General features: G+C 37.3%; 1 long non-coding RNA gene across 2 annotated transcripts in view; it reads right to left on the reverse strand.

Annotated features, from left to right (window-relative positions):
* Window positions 1-9,713: 9,713 nt before the first annotated feature.
* Window positions 9,714-23,234, reverse strand: part of LOC105726316 (uncharacterized) — a 279,709-nt gene continuing 266,188 nt past the window's right edge. Inside the window, exons 11-12 of one of the 2 annotated variants that reach the window (XR_010341432.1) lie at window positions 10,288-10,418; window positions 9,714-10,195 (exon numbers count right to left, since the gene is read on the reverse strand). This is a non-coding gene — a long non-coding RNA (uncharacterized LOC105726316). The remainder of the gene's footprint in view (window positions 10,196-10,287; window positions 10,419-23,234) is intronic. The other variant, XR_010341431.1, reaches the window with a different exon arrangement.

Raw genomic sequence — 23,234 nt, forward strand, 5'->3', positions numbered from 1 at the left:
AACCTGGAGATACAAAAGGCAATTGCTTTCAAGAGGATTCACCCGGCGCACAGAACTTTCTTTCATGATTAAATTCTTTTTGAAATCCTAAATCAAAGGTGCAGCCTATCAGAAAGCTAGGAAATCCATAACCAAAAAAAGTGTCATTGGTGACAGCCGTTTTGGAATTATACTGAGTGCTTTTTGTCAGCATTTGCTACCTAAGCACGTGCAGGAAACTGCAATACATGCTGAGCATTTTCTTTATATACAAAATTCTACCATGAAGTGCCCAGTGACAGAGAAAAAAAGAAATAAAACACAATTGGCAAAGTCAAAGCAAGCAGAATTAATGCATCCAAACCACAGCCCAGGTATCTCTAGACCCCTAAGAGGATTGACTGGAAACTATAACTTTCATTCAGCCCTTTCAGAACTCTATTAATTTTTTTCTGCTTGGCTGAGTCAGGACTACATAAGGTACAGGCAAGGGGCAGGACAAATCCATTCCTAAAACTCTTCAATCAAATCCTGAATAGGCACCAGTAATATTCAAAAAGTAACAACCACGAGTAATAAGTGTCCTTGGAAATCCAGAAGCATTTTCTAATCAAAGATCAAAAAGTCCCAAACTGGGTACACCACGTATAAGCCAATTAATTAGTTGTGCAGGTTCTGCTGATACGGCTTCCATTTTGTGGTATTTCCATTTTTAATTTTCACTTTGAAGTAACTGATGTCAAAAGCAATTTAGAAGAGAGTGGAACGGAGTGAGGGTCAGAGGGATGTATCCTTAGTTCCTTCCTAGTTGGGCAGACACACAACACACACACACAAGTAGGCTGATTAAAAGAGAAGTAAGGTCATTTATGTGGAGGCCCAGAGTCCACCTTGTACCGTCAGGGCAATCAGGTGAAAATCAATCCCCCATGCTGACTACAGGGGTTGCCATGAATTAAGCATTTATCTTTTTCTTTCTTTTTTAAAAACTAAAAATAATACTTTTCTGATGACAACAGAAATATATGCCCATTAACGTAATCACCTAACAGGGAGGTATAATGAAGGAAGTAAAAATCACCCCAAGTTCCATTATGCATATATTAGTATTGTTAACACCTTGATTTATACTCATGTAGATTTCCATGATACATAAATCACAAACTTTTAAAATGTTATAAAAATGGATTCCTCCTTTGCTATCTGTTTTATAACTTTATTCCACTTGACTACATATCATGATCACTTTTCTGTATCAGTAAAGTGATTATTATCATTTTGAATAGGTACAAAGTACTTCATTAACCGGATGTATCACATTTCATTTGTCTAAGCCCATTTCTGAATATTTAATGTATCTCTATTAAAAACAATGCATTATAAACATACTGGCTTATACATCCTTGCATACTCATTCCTTGGGTGAAGGATAAACCTAGCTGTGCAACTTCTGAGTGAAAAAGCAGATATATCTAAATTTTTTATATATTTGGCTAGATTGCACTCTAGGGAAGAAAAAGGTTGTATCAGTTTATACTCCATCTAATAGTGCATGTGAATCAACACTTAGCTTCAGTACTTAGGATCTGAGATGCTTCTTTCCTAAATTGGATGGTAGGGTTTCACCTGCACTAATAGTGTCCTATCTCCCTGAAGGCAGTCAGCCTGATCCATCTCTGTATGCCTCAAAGCACTGAGAATGGCACTGGTTCCACAGTGATGCCTAATAAAGGTTCTAATAAAAAGGTGAAGTTTTTATCATGACCTCCGAGCCCCATATTGTCTGCCCACCCCCGCTTCCTTTCCAACTTCTTCTACCACTTTTCTTCCACGTGTCCTGCTCCAGTCAACTGATACCCTTGTTTTCCCCCCAATACATTAAGCATAATCCCACTAGGGCTTTTCCATCTTTTGCTTCTTTCTGGAACTTTACTCCTACTGATATCCACATGGCTCATTCCAAGTCACATTATCAGCAAGGACTTCCTATTTCAAACTACAACCTTCTTGTCATTCTCTATGCTCCTTCATATATATATATATATATATATATATATATATATATAGAGAGAGAGAGAGAGAGAGAGAGAGAGAGAGATTTATTTTTAAGAAATGTTCCATAGTGAGCGTGTATTAATTTTGTAATAGAAGAAAATACATAGCTGTTATGTGAAATCTACCTGTGGAATAATTTATGATGTAGTCCCAATTTAATAAAGTCTAAAATTAAAATCCTAATTAGAGATTAATTATTCATCTGACACTTGATGTCTTTGCTCAACAAAAAGATTCATCACAGATTTTCATTAAACAATCATTTGTTTCTACCACGTTATCTGTAGTCTAGGTAAGGAAAATATCAATTTTATTAAGCAAATTAGAATGCAAATTACAACCATGTTACCTGCAGTGCTTTAGTAATTTTATAGCTCCACAGCCTTCCACAAGTCACAAAAATACTCACACTTTGGGTAACATACTAGTTTGGAGCAACAAGCCTCAGAAAACTGGTAATAAAAATAATGGTTCAGAAAGACAACCCTGACAGACTAATTATAGTCTCACTTTGTCTCTCTCCAACTCTGTGTATAAACTATTGATAATATTTAGTCCCAGGTATATAGATTTTTTGTGTTAGTTTGGTGTTTTCATCATTGAACTTCTTAGCATTTTTGGAATTAATTAGACAGTCTGCTATCAAATGAGAGATATTTAATAAGCACATATATATGTATATATACACACATACACACTTTTTCTTTTTTAGATGGAGTCTCACTCTGTCTCCAGGCTACAGTGCAGTGGCACAATCTTGGCTCACTGCATCCTCCACCTCCCAGGTTCAAGCGATTCTCTTACCTCAGCCTCCCAAGTAGCTGGGATTACAGGTGCAAGGCACCACACCCAGCTAATTTTTGTATTTTCACTGGAGACGGGGTTTCGCCACATTGGACAGGCTGGTCTCAAACTACTGAACTTAGGTGATCCTACTACTTCGGCCTCCCAAGTGCTGGAATTACAGGCATGAGCCACTGTACCTGACCCTATGATATGTATTTTTTCATCATTATCTTTACTACCATGTAACACTATCTATTTTTTCTGTTTATCTTGTTTATTTTCAACTTCCACTAACCAGAGCAGGGATTTTTGTCTGTTTTGCTTATTGTTATATTCCCAGCACCTAGAAGAGGTGCTTAGTAAATACATGTGAAAAGAAGAAATTAATTTATTGAAATAAAGAAAGAAGATATCTGCAAGCAGAAAGTTAATTGCTGGAACCATAATGATGGTGCAAAGAGAGAAAACACACAGTAGATGAACTCATTAAAACTAACATATAGACCTGTGTTACATTATCAGAAGTGGACATTCAATTTGTATTTGAAGTTGGAAGTGATAGAGCACAGGTAACCTTGAAAAGTTAACCATTCATTTGGGGATATAAAATTTAATACTTTCAGAAACTCCATAGTACAAAGTAAAAATTAATTATAAAGTCAAAATTAATATAATGTTAATATTGTGGAGGTACAAGAGCTGCAACTGATGAACAGAAAAGGTGGTTTAGAAAAGAAGGAAAATGGTTCTAAAATGAGGTAAAGATGTGAAGGTGTGAGCAGGTGTGTTCATCATGTGGCAGAGCAAGTGAAGGGAGCTTTTCATTTACTCATAAACATCAATTAAGCATACTTTTATATGGAAGACATTTAGTTAGAACAGGAAAACAAGACACAAACACTGCCTTCAGGGAGTCTACTACCCACGTGAGGGGAAATATGTGTTAAGTACCATTGTGATACCAATGCCTCCTTCCTCACTCACCTATTCATCTGGGTTAGGATCTCCTAATATTTGCCTCACAAATAAGGATCCCCTAACCCAGGTGAGTAGGTGAGTGAGGAAGGAGGCATTGCTAGGAAAGGCTGTTTACGAGCTAAAGGTCATATCAAATAAGAATTAACCAGAAGCTACACAAGGAATGCTAACAAGGTCATATCAAATAAGAATTAAGCAAAAGATACACAAGGAATGTTAACAAGGAAAGCATGCTGCTCATGGAACAGCTGGCAGGGAAGTCCATCTGAAGCTGAAAGGCCTGAAATGCTAGCAGTAAGACACGTTAGAAAGGTGAGCATGCCGCAGGGATGGGACAGCTTTCCTCCTGGATTTGTCTGAACTATGGAGCCACTGGGCTCCGTGAAAGGAATTAAGAAGGGCAGTCATACAGTCAACTTTAATCTTTAATAAACTCATCTCACAAAATTTCAGACATATAGAACAGACTAAAAGAGAACAAGAACCTGCTTAATAGGACCTGAAGCCTCTCTCAGAACTGTGGAACTAACGTAAAAGATGAAAGGTGAAATTCAGCCTTTAGTTCTCAGCAGGGCTGCAGCAGTGGGTACCGCAGGTGACAGTGGGGGCCAACAGCAGAGGGCACCATGTTAGGAAGGTGAACCCAGCTGTTCCTTCTAGAAAACCCGGGAAAAATTGTGGACAGAAATCAGAAGATACAGTGTGGGATTTGGCTTATTTTCAGGTCAATTCCTTTGCACTTACACTTCCATCAGTTAAGTGATTCAGAGAATGGTTATCTGATCAAAATTGACTTTTATTGAATAAGGAATTAAATATGTAACAAACTACAAAACCTTCCTAGTGTCATTTATCATCATTTTTTTCTCTATTGCAACAAATAGGGATGGGGATAATATAAAAAACAACTGGCCTCTAGACTGAGTATATGTGCTATGCACTAAGAAAAGTGTTTCATAACAACAGTGTATCTGTGTGCCTGAATCACCTGGGGAACTTTTGAAAAGTACTGATGCCTAGCAGGTGGATCACCCAAGGTCAGGAGTTCAGCACCAACCTGGCCAATGTGATGAAACGTCGTGTCTACTAAAAATACAAAAATTAGCCAGGTGTGGTGGCGCGTGCCTATAATCCCAGGTACTAGGGTAACTGAGGCAGGAGAATCACTTGAACCCAGGAGGCGGAGGTTGCAGTAAGCAGAGATTGCACCACTGCATTCCAGCCTGGGTGACAACAGTGAAACTCTGTGTCAAAAAAAAAAAAAAAGAAAGAAAGAAAACTACTGATGCCTGGGTACTAGCCCGGAAGCTCTGATTTAATGGTTTCGGGGTGGTACCTGGGAATCAGTAATTACAATGTACCTATTAAATGTCCTAAGAAATCTAGTGATAAAACTCAACTTCGCCAGTGTATAGCCAAGAATTTCCAAAATTTATTTTACCATTTAACAAAATACGAATCTTCAACCAAATATAATTTGAGAAGTGCTAGTCTTTTTTAAAAAAATAAACATTCAGGAGTAATTGTCTACATTTATCACTGTTCCATATTAACCATCAATCATATTTAAATAAAACCTTAGGAAGAACACTGAACTTCCATTAATTCTCATTAAGTAAATTGTTTTCAGACAAGAGTTAAGCAAATAAACAAGAATCAATATTTCTCTTTTCTACCAGACACTATTAAACAGAATTAAAAGTCCACTGCCCCATGACTGTCTTTGGCTCATCCAGTTGAGCTACAATAGATCTTGCTCCAGGATAGCAAATATTTCCTCAAAGCAAATGTCTTAATAATTTACAACTCCCCTTCATTTTTTTCATGACCTACAGCACAGCTTCATGATCCACAAAACAACTAGCCCACATAAGTCACTTAATAAATATTAAATAAGTCCCTTGGAGGCAGTGCATGGTAGTGAAAATAGCATATTCTCTTGAAAGATCCAGGTCTGAGTTTAAATCACATTTCCACTACTTATTAGCTTTGTATCCTAGGGCAAATTTACCTCTCTGGTCCTGATTTGACTAATAAAATGAGGAGACCCAAAATATCTACTTTTAAGGATTGTTGAGAGATTAAAATGTATATACATAAACTGCCTCACAAATAAGGTGCCCAGTAAATTGTTGTGTGAATGAATGGTTTCTAAAGTAATGACATGGTTATTTTTAAATCAGAAATTGCTTTAACATTTTTTCAGAGTATAATGTCAGACAAAGGTTAAAATAAACTTTGTCCTCTATTCACAGGTCATTTTGAAATAGTTGTGCATTCGGCAGGAAACTCAAACAACTTATTAGAAGTGCGATACTGCAATAGCCCCCTAGTAGAGCTGATGTCATAGACATAGTCATAAATCCTTAATTTTCTGTTCCTGAGCAGATATTAACAATGAGCTTCTTTATGCTCGGTTTAACAAGCATATGAATACCAAGGATACCTGTATGCTGACAGGTGTGGGCGGTCAGATGGCTGGGGTTATTAACGAAAACAAACATATAAATATGGCTGCTCTCAGAAAATTATTTCATGCAAGAATACTGAAAGATCCCAGAATTAGGGAAAACACTGCAATTATGTTTCAATTTAGATCTAATATCCAAAATTGTCCAATTCCAGAAGCTCATTTCTTTGGGTAGATGGCAATGTTATTTTATTCACGTTCTTAGAAACCAATTTTAAAGTGACCTGTGGTATGGATTTAAAGAGTAAGGAGTCCTATCTCACAAGATCATTTACATGACTACTTATTAAAGACTTTGTGACCACTCACCTGTCAAAATGGATTCCGTCTGTATGCCGCTTTAGAGAGGAATTTAAGAGACGGTTTTCCTTGTCTCTTATTCCAAGATCCCTGACGCTGAAGAATCTTTCAGTTGCTTCCCTTTGGGTTAGAAGTCACAGCTGAAAATTCTTTATGTGACCCTGAGCTTACTTACCTTACTGGCTTAAACTCCTGCCACCAGCCGTCCCCTCACCCCCAAGACTCCATACTCCAGTCATATTAAACTATTCTATCCTCAAATTCTCCTGCCTGCCTGAGGCCCCCATAGCTTTCCCTAGGAATGTTCTGTCTACCCCTTCCTGCACCTAACTAGCATTTATTCAACTTCCCTGGAGCTCTTTCCCACTCCCAGCTGAGTTATATATCCCACGTTAGTGACTCTCATAATACCCTTTACAACACTCACCATCACTTACTCCAGACCTACTTTCCAGAACTGTGAGCTTCTGAGGGCTGGGACTGTCCCTGTCTTGTTCAACACTACCACCAGCACCAATACAATATATTTATTTTGTTTTTTGTTGTTGTTGAGATACAGTCTCTCTCTGTTGCCCAGGCTGGAGTGCGGTGGTGTGATCTCGGCTCACCGCAACCTCCGCCTCCCAGGTTCAAGCCATTCTCCTGCTTCAGCCTCCTGAGTAGCTGGGATTACAGGCACGCACCACCACAACCAGCTAATTTTTGTACTTTTAGTAGGGATGGGGTTTCTCCATGTTGGCCAGGCTGGTCCAAACTCCTGACCTCAAGTGATCCACTTGCCTCAACCTCCCAAGTGCTGGGATTACAGGCGTGAGCCACTGCACCCAGCATATTTCTAATACACAAGTGAACATGAATGAAGAGTAAGTTCAGGAAGAAGTTGAGCTTTTCATCAGCGTTGACTTTATTTTTTCATCTTGTTATTTACCTCAAAAAAGGAAAAGTAGAAGAAAGAATGTGCTACCTGTGGCATTTTCTTATGTGAGCTGAATTGTAATCTGAGTAATCTCACAGGCATCAGTCAGAGCTTTTTACTTAAAGTGACTGCTGCAAGGAATACTTTAATTTTTAATATTCTACTCCAAATATTAAGAAATATAATCAGCATTTCACATTTATTCATTAAAAATATATGTCATGTGTAATTATTAATCATCATAGTACAGACTGAAAATAACTTATTAATTAAACACAATTTAAGTGACTTACCGTACATACGTTTTAATTAAAATCAGCCTGCTTTTATAAATCAGCTGTCGGTTAATGCTTTTGCTAATTTTCCTCTGCAAAGCTGCTTTACCCTCTTGTTAAATTTTGAATGAATCAAATGCATACAAATAATCAAACTTGTATAATGTAGAGATTTTAAAACAGTGCAATGGATACAAGACTCTTTTTATCTCAAATGTTGATTGATAAAAACTAGGTTTAATACAAGGGAAAATAACATTAAATTAAGAGTATCTAGAATACAGTCTTAGGAGGTGACACTACTTTTTCACGTCTTATTTCATTGCAGAACTTATAATTTGCTTTTTTCTTGATGTGTGTACACAACCAAAACTCTTCTTACCTTTCTCTTCTATGATGACTGTCATTCACTACTCATAAACAGAATAAGAATGAGGCGGTGGTAGAGTAAAAAGATGAGAGATAGCTTTGAAAAAAACTAAGAAATAGGTTTAAGGAGACAGAGTCAGTTTGTATGTGAGAGAGAGAGAGAGAGAGAGAGAGAGAGAGTGTGTGTGTGTGTGTGTGTGTGTCTCTAAGGCATTATCCAGAGTGGAAATAACTGAGCTGTGAGTGATAATTGAGAGGATAAACAAAACCACGTGTGCACAACCCCTCTGAGGAATAAGAAGTAGAGAGCAGACATGAAGTGTCTCATCAACAAGCTTTCAGCCCGGCCCACTAAGTAGACTTAAAGACTCAAGAAAAACAAGTTGCTTCCTGGAAAGGAGCAGTTGTGAAAGAGTTAAGCAAGAGACTAGTCAGCCTCCACTTTATCCTCTTTTGTCCTTTTCATTCCGGTTCAGACAGAATTTGGGATTGGCTGATTCATTATGTTTTTGAAAAGAGAAACATCCTCCAAATTAAGAAGAAATCTTTTTTTAGTCCATCCCTCTCCTGAGACTTTAATCTCAATGGAAAACACTGGCAAATTCTTTTTTTTATACAGCCAGCCCCTTTAAGATGTTCCTGAAAATCCGCATTTTAAAATTACAGTTTATTTTAAAAATAAATTTTACATAAATATCGCTGCTTTATGAACTGTGGAAAGTCTCTTACTCTTTGACACGAAGCATCATTTATCTTAGGCAATGAAATGTAAAGCTATTTTTTCAGACATTGATTAGTTCTCATTTTGAACCCATTTACATTTAAACCAGTTCAGTCTGTGGGTTGTTACTTCAGTAAAAGAAAGGAGGAAGGAACAGGAAGGAAGGAAGAAGAAAGGAAGGAAGGAAGGAAGGGAAACAGTATTGAAAGAAGAAGACAAGAGAGAATGAAAGAAAGAAGAGAAAAAAAGAAAGAAAAAGAAAGACAGAAAAAAAGCAAGAAAGAGAAATCAAGCAAGCAAGAAAGAAAAGAAATTCTTTAGGTAACATATGTAGAAAAACTGGAGTGTTTCCTGTATACCCACAGATCAGACAGTTATTCCCAAGACATAGCAAATGTTTTCCTTGGATTATAGAACAACGATGCTTCAGTCCAAAACAAGCATGATCACAGGAAAACTAGAGTAAGTCTGGAGGGACTCCCTGTGGGCTATTTAGAAGTCACTACCTTCAGAGAGGACTTCTTTCTACATTTCATTATCCTGTTGCTAGAATAAAGAAACTTACAGTTGCTTACACATGATTAATGAGTCCTACAATCAAGATTTAGTAAGGAAATATAAAACATACTACTGAAAGAACAGGGAAGTTCATTCTAATGGGAAAACTTGCTACTCGGAAGGCTATAAGATCATGACTCCTTAGGGGAAATTGAGAGAGGAGTCTCTTGGACTAATCTAGCCACATTTATGCATAAGTATATTAAAGGGTTCATAGAACATCTACATCTCCCTCAAGAGAAAATCCTTGAAGTCGGAGCACTTGGAATAACTGTCTGTTAATTATTTTGGTGTATAGAGCAGAAGTCAAGTTGAGAAAAGAAAAACATCGTTATTTCAAGAAAAGAAAACCATTATTCTTTCAGATGTTGAAACCAATGAATACCAATCACAAAGCAAAGCCCAATAATCAAGGCTATTAGGAAAACTAGGAAAGAATTCCAAACACTAAAAAGATCTAATCGATTTTGTCTCCTTTGATTTAAAGCTTATATTTATTTATGCACAAGAAACGGTACACACTTGATATAGTCTTCTAAACATATGCACTTAAATGTCAGATTACATAGAATATTATGGAAAGCAAAAGCAAAAGGAAAGGAAAAATACTGGGGAAGACCTTCTCAAATGTGACCAATGCTTAGCGGATCTTGTTGGCATTTAGAACTGCCACTGTCATCACCATTTGTTTGGTCAGAATCTCTTCCTCCTCTTCTGGTAGGAGTGCCCTTCTTCCTGTAACACCACCCCTCTTAAAATTCTCAGCCAGTCTTGATGACTGGCCTCACCTGCCAAAGGGATGAAGGATTATTCAGGTTCACCAATGAGAGCATATTATTTTCTTAACTAATGTTTTCAGGGATGGGCATCTAACACCAACCTGGTCAATTAAAGTCTATCTTGAGATGTGGCGCTGACGAAGACAGGAACTGTCTCTTTTGGTGGGCTCACAAACAGTAAGTGCATACTTTGGGCTACCAGGGCCGATCTCTTCTAACAAATAGCTAGAACCTGCATGAAAAAGACAAAAAGTACAGAACTACAAAGTGAGATTAAAATAGAAATCTGATCACATTTTTCAAGCCCCTGGATCAAGTTGTGCCCCACAGCTATCCAGACGGCCCTGTAAGATGAACCACCAAGTGCCCTTTTCATTTGTTTGTGTTATGTTTCTGGCATTTGCACCTGAATGAGTCCTGACTACTATAACACCAATGTGTTTCCATAGTTAACAGCACAGACAGCACAAAATGTTTAATCAAAATACTAGAAATAATTTACCAATTTACCAATTTCTATAATAAATTCTACAAAAACAAAATGAAAACCTGAACTCAAACTTCATATCTGAGCTCTTTGGTATCATAATATCACGTGTATTGAGACTTTCTTTGGGATGTAGTATCACGGCGATCCTAACACAGGTTAGCAAACAGCAGTTTGTGTGTTCTGATAATCGTTGTGACATTCTCTGGAGATAATTTTGTATTGCTTTCTTATAGCCACGGATGGCATCCCTGGCCCTTTTCTTAAAAAGTTACTTAAGCAGGACTTTTCTCAAAAAGATATTAAGTCCTTTGTAACTGTGATTACAGAGATAACATAGGTAAAATTAAACTTTTTAATGGGAAAAAAAGAAGGGATCTATTGAGGTCAACAGATAGGTCAACAAAGTCACTGTCCTATATGAAGAACACAGCCTATATAAGAATTATGTGAAATGTAATTCCTGCTTACATTTTTCCTTCAGTATCATGGGAGACAAATAAATATCTCTGTTATCTCAGTTACTGAGGTTCTTTGTGCTATAAGGAGGATATGGTAGAAACCTGGACACGACCTAAAGGATTTTTTTTTTGAGACGGAGTTTTGCTTTTGCTGCCTAAGATGGAATGCAGTGGCACCATCTCAGCTCACAGCAACCTCTGCCTTGTGGGTTCAAGCAATCCTCCTGCCTCGGCCTTCCGAATAACTGGGATTATAGATGCCTGCCACCATGCCTGGCTAATTTTTGTATTTTTGGTAGAGATGGGGTTTCACCACGTTGGCCAGACTGGTCTGGAACTCCTGACCTGATGATCTGCCTGCCTCTGCCTCCCAAAGTGCTGGGATTACAAGCATGAGCCACCATGCCCAACCAAGGATTTTTTTTTTTTAATTCTAAAATGGCATACATTCCTAAGAGGCATATACTTCTGTTCTAAATTCATATATAGCCTTCTCAGGCCCTTAACTTTTAGCCGTAGTCTATATTTGGTGGTCATAGATGTTGTTTTTCAAAGACTGTGACTATGTAAGTTATCTTGAATCTAGCAAAATAAGCATTATCATTTTGATCCCATCAATTGAAGTAATTCCATAGAGTGACTATGCAAGTTACATTGTAACCAATCCACCCTTCTTAATCAAATCTTACCTTTTTCTAGCCAGTTCTGAAGGACTTAGAAGGAATCTTGCTCCATGTTCTGCCTAGTAATGCCCGATTTCCCTTAATTTGGAGCCCCTTAGAGCCTTATATTCTGATGCAACGAGCTGAGAAAGCTAGAAAGCAGAGCAAAGAATTGAACTACAGCATCCAGGCTGTAAGAAAGTTGGGGAGAACTATAGTAACCAAGCAACTGCAATTCGTTTGTTCTTCTCTTCTTAAGCCATGCCTTAAGAAGATGTGGATTTATATGTCATCCACAATGACATATACATCCTAGAAAATGAAGCAGTATTATAAAGTGGCTAATAGTCCCCTTTCCTTCAGAATCTTTAAGAGGAATTTGCCACTGAATTTTATTAGACCTGTTTTTATGGCAATTTATACCAAAAGCCATAAAAATGTATCATTCTCTGTCACCCAAAAATTCTACTCCTGGGAATGTTTCCTAAGAAAATAATTCAACAGAACAGAAAGCTAAATGCATCATATTGTTATTTACAGCTTTAACTAAAATAGCAAAGTATTAGAAGTAATCTACATGTATAATAACAAGGGATCTTTACATAAATTACTGTGTATAATACACAGCCATAAAATTGTAGTTATGATATAATATTCAGTGGAAATGTATAAAAACATGATATTCATCATTATGATTACAACTACCAACACTAAAAATGTAAATAGATGAACGCTAAGATGAATATTTAAAAAATCATATTAGAATTGTAAGGTCATTGGTGATCTTTCGTCAAAATTAACTTACTTTATTATAAATCAGCTATGATTTTTTTTAAGAAAATTATCTTCTCCATCAGAGAAGAAAAGTCAACCTTAGCTATTCATTCATTTCCTAAAGAGATTAGTACTGAGCATCTCTTTTGTGCCAGAGTTCATTTGAAATTAGGGATCTATTCATCAGGAGATTAAAGTCAAAGTCAACTATTCTCTGATCAACATTTCTTCCTCATTGTCCCACGGCATTAAAAAATATTACGGGTCTTTGTTACTTTATATCTCTGTAATTACCATATTTTGTTAAAAACTGGATGCCCATTTTCTCCACATCTTAAATATCTCTGAAATTGAATACATTCTCTAACTGATGGTGTCTTAAAACATTGCCACCCAGGTAGCAGTTGTGAGGAAGTTGTAATTGCCTGCAGATGTGCAAACTTGGTCATAGATCTTCATATGGTTGTCACTTTAGTTATTTGCATTGCTGGTACTACAAATGATGAGTCTCATTGTGTTCCTGAAAATTTTGCACTATTACTCAGTATTAAATAAAATGTGACAATCAGAAAGGCATGGATAGTGAGCAACACAGTATAAATCTAATAACAGTTAAGTAAATATTCTTCATGGCAGGAATGACTATGATTCCACATCTTCCCTGCAATAACAATTTATTGCACTTGCACAAAGTGAAGACGCGCAAAGATGCATATATGCACAAAGATGATAAATGATAAAAGAAAAATCTAAATCTAAAATAGTCTCTTAATAATGTGAAATAAAAATTGTAAGATGTAAGAAACATTGTGTCATGGTATAATGGGGAAGCATGGCTTTTAGTTTTACATAAAATGATGACACTACTTAAAAATCAGTGGGTGTTGTAGATTCAATATATATAGTAACTGATGAGTACCTACTGATGACTACATTTTGTTTCCAACTATTTCTCTTTTCTTCTAGATGATATATAGGATTTCCACAATTTTCCATATTTCTGATTTATACCAGAGAACTCAAGTGCTAAATATGAGGTGAAGAAATCAAGGGAAAAATCGATTCTGAAGAATGTTCTGTACCCTAGGCCATTGTTGAGGTCAGTGGCATTAATTGTTGAAAGGGAGAGAAGAGAGGACATCTGACAATAAACATTTGTCATTTAAGGGCAAAGATCACAGTAGCACACTTGCCCTGATAGAGTCTCTGGCATTGTGATTGTATTAGTCCATTCTCATGTTGCTATAAAGAACTGCCCAAGTCTGGTAATTTATAAAGGAAAGAGGTTTAATTGACTCACAGTTCCACATGGCTGGGGAGGCCTCAGAAAACTTAGAATCATGGTGGAAAGGTAAGAAAACATGTCCTTCACAGGATGGCAGGAAGGAGAAGTGCTGAGCAAAGAGGGAAAAGCCCCTCATAAAGCCATCAGATATCACAAGAACTCACTCTCATGAGAACAGCACCATGAAGGTAACCACCTCCATTATTCAATTACCTCCCACGGGGTCCCTCCCACCACACATGGGTATTATGGGAAATACAATTCAAGATGAGACTTGTGTGGGGACCCAGTCAAACCATATTAGTTATAAGAGAAGAATGAAAGTGGGAGGGAATGATGAAATGGCTGCATTAGAAGAGTATTTCTAATATATATAAATTTACTACTTTGAACTAGGCAAGAGGCATCCACAGCCCAGTTCCTGTAAACTCCCAAGCACTGTGGCATCCCTTAATTAATTAAATCATAGGGACTTTCAGCCTGGTATCTGCCTTCTCAGAAAGATCCTTAAAGAGCACACCTATATGAAAATATCCTGTACCTACAGTCTAATATTAACATGGGTTCTTTTTTTTTCCAAATAACTTCAAGTTCCATTTTCCATCTATTTACATGTAAGAACACACTTAAAAAAAAAAAAAAAAAAAACTCAGCCATCTTTGATAGGGTATTATGCTTTTGTCCGTCATAAAGAATATGCAAAAACAAATTTTAAAGGCAGGTTCTGTCATTAAAACTCTATGGTTAAAAACTGTTTCCACTGGACTCTTTAAGACTTTTCCTGAAGCTACAGTTAGTCTTGTGAATTCACTCTTCCACTTGAAACAAACCAGATATTTAATTAGGCAAGCACAATCAAGTCTTCTACCCTCTCCTCATCATTCTAGGTATGGTTGATGTCTCCAGGATATTCTCTCAATTAGGGGATTATTTCATTATTACCTAATTTTATTCAACCATGAACAAAAAGAATTTGTTGTTTCTAAGACATATCTCCTACACATATCTCCTACACAGATAATATAATTTTCTTTCTAAAGAGTTGATATTCCAAGTATCACATATGTTTTTTATTTGATTTGGTTTTTGCAGCACTCCCTGTCAACAGTACCCCATTCCACTGATATTTTTATTACCTTATTTACATTCATGACTTTCATGTTGGTGGCAAGAAGCCAACATACCCTCATTGTCAGCTTGTCTTTGAAATTGCTCTTTTGTTGACAGCTCCCACAATGAGAATACAAAGAATGGGGGCTGTGGGCCCTCTCTCACATTCCAACTTAACCCTTCTAACAATCTAACAATCAGTTCTGCTGTCAGGGATATTTAAATTTTTATGCTACTGCCTCTGTAAGGATACATTCTAGAACCTACACCCTGTTTTCCTTTAACTTTCCTTTAAATTTTATGAAAATATTTCTGCAGTAGATAAAGCAGTCTCAGACATCCTCACATCAACTCATACACATGCATCAAAAGCCCACATAAAGATGCACATTTTAGTCTTTTTTCCTCTCTGCCCTAACTCCACCTCACTTCCTGCCAGCCTTCCAACCAAGGGTTCCTGTAACCTGAGATCCGTCATGAGCCAAAAGTGCACTTCTGTCACCTTTCATCTGATATAGTCCTTCAGTTTTCTCACCTCATTTCAAACACTCTTCTGAATTTATCCTGGTGGAGAAGTTTGGGCAAGCCATCTAGACAGGCATCTTCTTTAAAGTTCCACTTTGCTCCAGCACGAGCAAATCTGGCACTCACATCTTTAAGTGCCTACTTAAATATCCCCTGATCAAAGAGGCCTCCCCTAAACACTCTTTATAAACAGCATAGGCAAATAATACGGTTTGGCTGTGTCCCCACCCAAATCAATATGGTTTGGCTGTGTCCCCACCCAAATCTCACCTTGAATTATGGCTCCCATAATTCTCAGGTATTGGGGGTGGAACCCAGTGTGAGGTAATTGAATCATGGAGGTGAATTTTTCTCATGCTGTTTTCATGACAGTGCATAAGTCTCATGAGATCTCATGGTTTTATAAAGAAGAGTTCCCCTGTACATGCCCTCTTTGCCTGCCACCATGTAAGACATGACTTTGCTCCTCCTTCATCTTCCATCATGATTGCAAGGCCTCCCCAGCCATGTGGAACTCTTTCCTTCATAAATTACCCAATCTCAGATATGTCTTTATTAGCAGTGTGAGAACAGATTAATACAGCACACATACACATAAAGCACTAACACATGGGCCTGCTGCCCCTCTTTTCCCTTCCCTTGTTTTATTTTTGTCTTAGGACATGCTGTCACTGTTAATCTTTGTTTGTTGTCTGCCTTTTCCACTGGAACATAAGCTACAAAAGAGCACAGACCAGTTCTGTTCTGTTTACTGCTGTGTCTCAGGAACTACCTGTCAGGTAACTGTACCTGACAAACAGGTGGTACTCAATAAACATTGTAAATGAATGAACAATGAATGAATGAACAATGCAACTCAGCTTGGGCATGTGGAAAATGAAAAGATTTGAGTGAATGATCTATGAGGTATTTTTTTTAGCTCTAACACTCTGAAATTTTAATCTATTGATGGATTATTCAATTGACATTTAAATTGTCTATGTCTCACTTCAAAACAGGATTTAAAGGAGCTGTATTCTCTAAGTTTCTAGATTCTATACTTCTTAAGACTGTCTTCTGTTTTAAAGGATTCTCCCTAAAATCTAATAGGTGCTCAAAAATAAATGGTAACAATTTTTCAATAATTCAATCAGTGTAGAAAAAGATTAAGGATTAATCTTCATTTCTTTTAACTGCTAACATTTCTAACTTCAATCCAAATTTCTGTTGATCAGGCTATCATCAATGACAAAAAAATCACTTACCACTGACTAATTAACTAAGTACGTGAAATATTTAATTCTCACAACCACCCTATGAGGCACCTACCATTATTAATCCCATTATTCTATTTTACATACTAACAAGCAGAGACAGAAACTGGCAGAGCAAGACTTGAACCCATAAATTAATGACTCTAAACTTCCTCATGTTATTCCTTGAACCTGTGATTCCATTCATTCCCCTCCTTATTCTTAATTTTAGCTTGAAACTCCCCTGTTGCGATATTTCACCAGAAAGTATAGTATAGGTACTTTTTGTACCTTTATCTTTCTTTCTTCATCAGTTCACTCTTCTCATCTTATCTGACAGCAGTAAGCTTTGATTTTCAGGAAGAAATTCAAAAGCCTTGTGCCAAGCCCCAGCCACACCAAACAAGGAGAGAATTTCAATGAAAAGAAATAACATTAGGAAATGGAAGTGAGTTGGTGGTGTGATTGAGCATAGACCAGTGAACATGCACTGCGCCTCATACTGTGGTGTCTGCCATCAACGAGGCTCATATCAACATGGGAGGGGACTGGCTCAATTCCTCAGTAGCAGTTGGCCTTCAATCTTGAGTTCTAGAGAAATCCAAATGAGGAGTCCAGAAGTAAATAGAACTAGGGACATATGCCTCCTCTACAATGCAAACTGCGCTGTGAAGGCCCTGTTTTCCTCTGCTTTTACCCATTACCTGGCCCACACTGTGTGCCCTGATAACCAGAGCCTTGGCCATCTCCTTTCTCCTCCTCCTTTTCTCCTCCCACTTTGCAATAATTATGGCTCTTCTCCAAAAGACTTGTGTGGATGTCCAGAGCATCATTATGTTTACATTTTGGAACATACGGCATCAGTGAAGAGAAAATGCTGCAATAAAAAATAAACTGTAAGGCAGAGGTTCTAATAGGAATACAAGAGGCAGTTTGTATTAAAAAGCTGGACTGAACTTGAGCAATAGCAGTGGAAGTAGAGAGGTAGGTTCAATTTTGAGATGCAATAGCAGAACAGAATAGACGCTGCCACCGGTTAAGGCCTCTGTGTCAATGGACAGCAACACAGCTGTCTAACTCAGACTTCATTCTCAGCCTTGACCCTGTCCACAGGGGATATCATCTCTTATCCATCATTTTGAATAACTCCTCCCTTTCATCCTCACAGCCATGTTCTTCCATTCTTACTCATAACTCAGCTCCCTCTTTTATTCTTTTTAAGAGATGGGGTCTTGCTGTGTTGCCCGGATTAACCTAGAACTCCTGGGCTCAAGAATTCCTCCCACCTCAGCCTCCCAAGTAGCTGAGACTAGTTAGAGAGTTGGGCACATGCCACCACACCTGGTCCTCCTTCTTCCCTTTTAAATTCACCTTTACAACTGTCATCAAGCCCTTATGGGGCATCTTGATCACAGCAGGAACAAATGTCTGAGATTTTTGCAAGAGTTTATGATTCAGAATCAATGTGAATCAGAAAGATGGTCATTTTGTGTCTCGAGTTTCTTCAATTCATTTTAACTTTCTCTGAATGATATCTATTTTTAAATCTACATAGAATCAACCCAAATGCCCATCAATGATAGACTGGATAAAGAAAATGTGGCACATATACACCATGGAATACTATGCAGCCATAAAAAAATTAGATCATGTCCTTTACAGAGACATGGATGGAGCTGGAAGCCATTATCCTCAGCCAACTGATGCAGGAACAAAAAAGCAAACACTACATGTTCTCACTTATAAGTGGGAACTGAACAATGAGAACACATGGACACAGGGAGGGGAACAACAACACTGGGGCTTGATGTGGGGGTGGAGGGAGGGAGAGCATTAGGATAAATAGCTAATGCTTGTGGGGCTTGATACCTAGGGGATGGGTTGGTAGGTGCAGGAAGCTACCATGACACATTTAACTATGTAATGAACCTTCATGTCCTGCACTTGTATTCCAGAACTTTAAATTAAATTAAACTTTTAAAAAATTCTGTAAATTTTAGTAATCACAAACTCATGAATAACTATGGTTTTATTAAGATCAGAGTTTTCTTGAAAACTATATTGTCATTGAACCATAAGTGTTTATTAAATGTGTGATCTTAGCTGACTCTGGCAGGAATATCAGTCCTGACTCCAATAAAAGCTTTGTATTTCTCCACTAAGTTAGTTCCACAGGAGATCCTGAGGATTAAATAAAAAGAAATTCTTGATCAAATAAGTTTAGGAAATGTTACAGACCCTAATCCTTTCTTGAAGCACCTTTGATGTATGTTCACATTAACATCTCAAAGACTCTGGGAAGTCTTACATTAAATACAACTATTTAACAGAGCATTTCCCAAATACTGAGGCCATCAAGGCACTATATAAACTTCGAAAATCTGTTGAACCTGACTGCTTCACCACTTCCCTGAGGTGGAAGCATTGGCTTTATTTTCAACAGAAAATGGTAGGAAAAGCCGATGAGCACAGTTACAAGTTACTTAGCAAACGAGAATTGGAATTGCTGCCCCTTAAAATCATCAGAAATGTTAAGCTTGTGCCATATATAGACCATTGTTCCATTGATACATGGCCTTCCTTTCTCAAAATAAGCCTGTGTTGTCTCTCACACTGAAGGGATGAAATCACTCCCTGGCCATTGCAAAGTGAACTTGAGAGGAGAAAAGGAAAGAGAGAAAGACAGAGAGAGACAGGAGAGATCTGCCCCCAGAGCAAGGTGTGCTATGAGCCTCATGGGTCTTGCACCTTACAGTTCCCCATGAGAAGACCTAGCCATGCATGATATTATCATATAGTTTTGTAAATTTCCAAATGAGAGATATTTAAATTATAGTGGTTTAGACTGCTGTCTATGCTCTGATTTCCTCTGTCATATCTTCTCCTATGTGGGGTAACTTTGGTGTAGTCATGAATCATTTGGGTTTTAGGCTAACAAGAAACTGAGCTGGGGATATACTGAGTTGGGGTTTAATAGGACATGTGTCTGTAGCTTCCAGGCACTTCTATTAAGTTGTAACTAGCCACTCGGTGTAGGAATGACTTCCAGAAATGTTTCCACAGCCCACCCTGCCAGCTTACCTGGCATCTTTATCAAAAAATACTTGATCGAAAGTTATATGGTGATGTTAACATGGTCTACAGTTTACCCAGCTCCAAAGCTATGTAGGTTGTGAAGGAGAAATAAGGTTTGAAATGTAGGAAACCAAGAGCTGATTTTTGTAACATTTCTCATAGAAGATTCTGTTCTCATTGATATATGATTGAAATTGAAGTGTCCTCCTGTCAGGAATGCACTTGATTATGCAACATACACAAATATAAATGCACCACACATTTTCCCCATTTTAATGAGCATTCTTTCTTCATGTGGAATTCACCAGAATTACTGTGTTTGTAAGGAACAATCCTGTAGTTGTTACACATTTTATGCTTCCCAAGATAGTGGATAGTATCATGGAATATCCAACACATATCATTCTGATAAAGTGTAGTGGTTCTAGATGAAATAACACACGATATTATTACCAATGCAGTGAAACAAACTGAAGAAACAAGTATAAAATATTCATTAATAAGTCACTGTGTGTAGTGTAAGATTAATTTGATTACAACACTTTTAGCTGAACAAAATATAACAGCAATTTTAAATGCACTGAACTACTCTTGTTTATGCATTAATTTCAGATTCATTTTAATTTTTCAGAATTACATATAATACTAAAATTCAAATGTGATAAGAAGAAAGAAGCCAAAATGTAAACTGAAAGAGAAGATTGGCAGAAGTTTCAGTATCACCAAAATTCTTATTATATCACGATGGAAACTAAAACTTGCAGATCAGTATCATGAACACGAGAAAAGAAATTACACCAGGACTGTTCCAAACCAAAAATAAAAAAGCAAAAGGCAGATGAATGTGTTAGTAGGGAAAAACACAATTTACATGAAAATGTCGACCACACTGTTTAATGAATGTTGTCAGATCAAATAACATTTCAGAATAGATATTGCCTAAGATAAAATGCCTAAAATATAAAGTTTATATATAAAGCAAAGCTTAAAGATATTTCTTGCAGTTTGATAAGAATCCTAAACATTTGCATGACATTACCAATAGATGGTTGCTAAGCTGAAACAAATGTTGCCAAACTATCAGTAATATAAATCAATTTTGAATCCACCATGATAAAGGAAAGCTATTATCTATTATCTCTATAGAAAATTATATTTAACTTTTTTTGTCATTTGAAGAGTCAAAGGGATGCAACTGAAAATGTAGCAATTATAAAAGTGTATCGGAAAGTTAATTAATAAAACTATTTTGTTATTTTTCAGGATTTTATGATCATTTTGTATCTGCATAGTTTCTAATGCATAACTTGTGATTTCTCATTCTAAATAAATATTTATTTTCATACCAAAAGTAGCATATGCAACTTTGTATTCTTTTTCTCAGAGAAAGCCCCTCAAATCATAAAAGCCTCAGATGCCACACAATCTGAATCTGTTCCTAATCCACTGTTACTTAGACTTTGGCTAGTTGATTCACTCAAGGAGATTGACCAGTTGGTTATTTGATGACATTTACATACTGACTCAACTACCAGTAAATTTAGTCAAAATGGATTCCATACCGAGACAACCCAAGAGAAGCTTCTTCAAGCTCCAATCCCTTTCTGATATTGAAACAATCATTTAATGTAGAGAAAACTTGTAGGAATAAATATTGCTCTCTGTTCTGGAAATTTTAAGTTTTGTACATTGGAAATGATTCCATATCATGATTTAGACATCAGACTTTTAAAGGTGTATTTCTAATGTAAGGGGATATACATATGGTCTGTTGCTTATAAAAGCCAGTTTCATGAGGGAAGACTTCTAGCACTTACTCATGATCATGTTCATAAGCAAGATGATACAAAACTGCTATTTGCCTTGTGTCCTGTTGCCATGATTTTGACAATGGATTAATAGAGGCAGTTGAAGACACTGCAGGGAATCATGGGTCTTTTCCTGCTTAGAGTAACGCTGCAGACTGAGAGAAGCTCCTGGAATATACTACTCTCCCTCTCTGCCAACAACTACACACACAGATCAATAATCTGCTTTCTGTGCAGTATTAAATAAGCTATGTGGAGTTTTAAAGATATGGAGACTCATTCCTAGGGACTTTACTTTGTTCTAAATAGGTTTGCTGTGACTCTTATGGTACTTTAATTGCTTCCTTCCTTTGCTATCCCCAGTCTCTCCTCCACCATAACAAAAAATTAAGGAATATGGAAAAATTAAAAAAAAAAAGGAAACTAAATTTATCCCCAACAGTTCAATAGGGATAAAAGGGTAGATGGGGGTAAAACAACTAAGATTGAGATTTTTGTATTTCCAACTCTTCATCCTTCAGTGCTTCCAATTTATTAAAAATAGGTACAGGCATCCCATCTGCAAGAGTTAATCTTCATAATTATCTGGTAGTACACACTACACGCACAGAAAGCTATCAAGAGATGATGACTCTGCAATGTTGTGGGATCCCTTCCATTTTTCATTGTTATGTTGATGGGCAACTGAAATGGCTGTAATTAAAATGATGCTGTAGTTCTATTTTTAGTAGATCTGTTCACTGTCAAAATTAAATATACATATATGGCAATAAAAAATAACCTGACATAGTAAATAGCATAAACAGAAAACAGATAATGCTCTCATGATGCCATTCTATATTCACATAGAAGAATCTCTGAAAAGTGTATGATATGGTCTATTTTCTAATAAAGTTGTTTAAATTTCCTATTCATAATATGAAGTATTTTTGAACAGCTCTGAATTCCTCAGATGACACATGTATCATGCTCTGCAAGCACTCCTCTTAGACTTAGCAATAAAATCACATTAGCCATGTGGAAGCCTGCAGACTTGAACCTCTGTGGCAGTATAGGCTGTGAGCCCTAAGACTCAGAGAGATGATGAGACTAAGAGGGAAAGGTGGAGACGGGTGCTATTTTGGTGATACTGAGCAGGTGGCCCCCTTTCCTCAATTAGGTAGAAGTGACTGAGAGCCCAGCAGTTCAATAACCGCTGTCCAAAATATGCAGAAGAAATGACCCTTGGCATTACAGAACTGATCAGTCATGCCAGGCAGGGATCCTGGACCCAAGTCTGAAAGCCACCATCTGTTCCAAACTCCCTCCCTTCAGGCAGGTGAATCTCCAAGCCATCCAAACAGATCTTACCTCCAACTACAGAGGAGCCAGGGGACCACTTGACCCAGCTGAAAGAGTCACATAACAAGACATGCACTGAAGGAAGAAAAGATTCTGCCAGTAGAAGCTAATGTTCCTGTTACAGGAAAGATTGTACAAGAACACATCCCAGCTGTGTTGATGATCACTATTATACTGTGCCAACACATGTCATAACACATCTCTATGAATGTCTGCTTGGCCTTCATGTTCTGTTTCCAATAGAGCAGGAGATAATCAGAGCTCTGCTAGCTATCTGTCTTGTCCCTT

The sequence above is a fragment of the Aotus nancymaae genome, unplaced genomic scaffold (assembly GCF_030222135.1).
Source record: "Aotus nancymaae isolate 86718 unplaced genomic scaffold, 86718_ANA_hifiasm-v0.15.2.pri h1tg000002l, whole genome shotgun sequence".
Lineage (NCBI taxonomy): Eukaryota > Metazoa > Chordata > Mammalia > Primates > Aotidae > Aotus > Aotus nancymaae.